This window comes from Gorilla gorilla, chromosome 7, assembly GCF_029281585.2.
Source record: "Gorilla gorilla gorilla isolate KB3781 chromosome 7, NHGRI_mGorGor1-v2.1_pri, whole genome shotgun sequence".
Lineage (NCBI taxonomy): Eukaryota > Metazoa > Chordata > Mammalia > Primates > Hominidae > Gorilla > Gorilla gorilla.
In genome coordinates this window covers 108,365,279-108,368,864 of record NC_073231.2, presented here as the reverse complement: position 1 = coordinate 108,368,864, position 3,586 = coordinate 108,365,279, and the positions used below count along the sequence as shown (strand labels likewise).

At 39.9% G+C, this 3,586-nt stretch overlaps 1 pseudogene; it reads left to right on the top strand.

Moving 5' to 3' along the window:
• Positions 1-433: 433 nt before the first annotated feature.
• On the top strand, positions 434-532 carry LOC115935667 (uncharacterized; annotated as a pseudogene).
• The last annotated feature ends 3,054 nt before the right edge of the window (positions 533-3,586 follow it).

The following is a 3,586-nucleotide window of genomic DNA, read 5'->3' as shown; positions in this document are numbered from 1 at the left end:
TACACATCTCTTCTTAACCTGATATTCAGAAATACTCATTCAGTCAATGGTACACATCTCTTCTTAACCTGATATTCAGAAATATCGCACTAATAACTTGAAATTGGCCATAGTGGAAGTATTTACACCATGGTAATTGGCAAATCCTACAAACCAGGTCGTTTGTTGCTCACTGCAACCTCCGTCTCCTGGGTTCAAGTGATTCTCCTGCCTCAGCCTCCCAAGTAGGTGGGATTATAGGTGAGCACCACCATGCCCAGCTAATTTTGTATTTTTAGTAGAGACAGGGTTTCACCATGTTGGTCAGGTTGGTCTCGAACTCATGACCTCAAGTAATCCACTCGCCTCAGCCTCCCAAAGTGCTGGGATTACAGACATAAGCCACTGTGCCTGGCCTCTACCCTCATTTCTTAAAAATACTCAGATCTGGTTCTTGCTTTGGCAGCAAACATCCTAAAGTTGGAATGATACACAATTATCATGGCTGCTGCCCAAGGATGATATGAAAATTCATGAAATGTTCCATATAAAAAAGAAATGGAAAAAAAATTCAGGCTGTACTTATCCATTCACTTAAAATCAAGCCCAGCATAATAGTGAGCTGTGCAATAACTGGCAAGTGAGGGCACCGGGTGGTAAACAGACCATATTAATCATTTGAATGTTTATTATGATTTGGATGCTACTCAGTGGACTTGTATTCGTGACAAGACGTGTTGGCAGCAGATTCAGTTTTTAAACAAAAATCTGCTTTTTCAAGCATTTAGATTAGTTTAGTTGAAGGATATCCTGAGAGTACCAGCATGTTGTTAAAGGCCGTGACCATTTGCAGTCACACATAGGTGGGAATCAGGATTTTATTGATTCCATGTAACAGAACCATCAGACAGGAGGAAACACTTGATGCTGAGGCCCAACTAAACCTAATTTAAGTTTTTTATTTTTAGACCAGGCTCCATGTCTCATGCCTGGACTCCCAGTACTTTGGGAGGCGGAGGCAGGAGGATTGCTTGAGTCCAGGAATTTCTACAAAAAATTTTAAAAATTAACCAAGCATGGCAGTGTGTGCCTGTAGTCCTAGCTACTCAGGAGGCTGAGGAGGGAGGATTGCTTGAGCCCAGAAGGTAGAGGTTACAGTGAGCTGTGATTATGCCACTGCATTCCAGCCTGGGAGACAGAGTGACACCTGGTCTCAAAAAAATTTTTTTTTTTCATTGAGAGAGGATAAAATTTTGACTGAGGTTCAAAATTGGTGTTCCCTATCATCAAAATCTATTGCAAACGTTCGTCTGTTAATACTAATGTGTAATGAAATTTTATGTATTTCAACTGTAAAAATGTCTTTTTAGACAGGTACTACCAAATACTGATAGCAATTTATGAGCATATAATTTTAGTTGAGCATATTTATTGCTGGGAAGGCATTTACAGAATCTCCTCTGGTTGTTCTTCTGTGTCCTTGGAATATCCTTTATAACAAACTGGTAAACTTATGTGTTTCCCTGAGTTCTATGAGCCATTCTAATGAATGATCAAACCCAAGGAGTGGCGTATGGAAACCTCTGATTTATAGCCTTGGTCAGAAGCACAGGAGGCCTGTACTTGCAACTGGGACCTGAAGTAGGAGCCTGTCTTGCAGGACTGAGCCTTTAACTTATGAGTTCTGAAGCTAACTCCAGGTAGATGGTGTCAGAATTGACTGAAATTTAGGACAAGCTGGTGTCCACTGGAGAATGGATGTGTGGGAAGAAAAAAACCCCACACGTTTGGTATCAGAAATGAAGTACAAGAATGAGTGTGAGTATAGAAAGGAAAAAGTTTTTTTCCTATTATTCGGCTTGTAAGTAGTGAAGTTGGATTGCAACACAGAATGACTAGCCCCAAGCCTATGCTTATATATTATTTTTTATATTTGTATCATAGTCTACGAACTGATTTATTTTTATTTTTTATTTTATTTTACTTTATTTTTTTGAGATGGAGTCTCGCTTTGTCACCCAAGCTGGAGTACAGTGGTGCAATCTCGGCTCACTGCAACCTCCCCCTCCTGGGTTCAAGCAATTCTCCTGCCTTAGCCTCCCGAGTAGCTGGGATTACAGGTGCCCGCCCCCACACCGGCTAATTTTTTTGTATTTTTATTAGAGACGGGGTTTCACCATGTTGGCCATACTGGTCTCAAACTCCTGACCTCAAGTGATCTGCCCACCTCAGCCTCCCAAAGTGTTGGGATTACAGGTGTGAGCCACCGCGCCTGGCCTGATTTTATTTTATTTTTATTTATTTATATTTTTTTGAGATGGAATCTTGTTCTGTTGCCCAGGCTGGAGTGCAGCGGCACGATCTCAGCTCACTGCAACCCCTGCCTCCCGGGTTCAAGCGATTTTCCTGCCTCAGCCTCCCAAGTAGCCGGGACTACAGGCATGCACCACCATGCCCGGCTAATCTTTGTATTTTTAGTAAAGACGAGGTTTCTCCATGTTGGCCAGGCTGGTCTTGAACTCCTGATCTCAAGTGATCCGTCTGCCTCAGCCTCCCAAAGTGTTGGGATTACAGATGTGAGCTACCGCGCCCGGCCAGCCACTGCGTCCAGCCTAATTTTATTTTTAAAACCTACTTTTCCTCCATTTAATTCATCTTGAACATCATAAAGATGATTCCTGAAAAAACACTCTAGCTTCACTTAGATGTGTTAAGTCAGGGCATGTCTGCTAAGGCTCAGGCAAGCATTCTCCTTAAAAAAGCAGAGTTTATCATATTTGCAGCACCTAGAAGATGAATTTGCTTTAAAAAAAAAAATAGCAGAGTTACTCTTCTCTGCTTTGAAACCGTAATGGAAGACCACAAGTTCAGGAAATACGATGATTCATGTTGACACCTGTGTTTGTAAAGATTTTTTAGGGGGAAGACTCATATTCAGTTTTTTCAGGTTTAGCATAAATGGTTACTTGATAATGAAAGTTATAGCTCTGGTTAAGAAGATAAGAATTAGAGGTTAAAAAGAAACTATAAAATAGACTATAAGTTCCATTTATAGAGTCTTATTAAATTGGCATCATTCTAAAACATATAAGCAAAGGTTAATAGTTTGACAGTGTAAAAATTTTAACTCCTGTGTATCAAAACAACAGGAACCACATATAAAAAATAACAAACCAACTGAAATATTTGAGGAAACAAACCAATAGTTAATATACTTATAAAACACTCCACAAACTAAGCAGAATAAGTGAACTCCCTGATGGGCAAAAGCAATTCACAAAAGAAAATTAAACAAATAAAAAGTACTTGACCTCACGAGTAATAAAAGAAGTGAAAAATGAAGCAATAACAAAATATTCTAGAGGAGGTAATATCCCTGAGGCACTGCATCATCCCTGGCTGTTTTCCCCAAACCCAGCTTACACCTTTGTACCTTTTCTTTTATTAGATGTCTCTCAATTGCCCAGGTTTAGTGTGCCACCTGTTTCCTGTCAGGCCCTGACTGGTGCTGGCAAGATGTATGAAATCAGAATCTAAGTTCTATTTATAAGAAAGTTCATTAGCAGCATTACCTATAATAGCAAAAACTCAAAACAGAAACAAATAA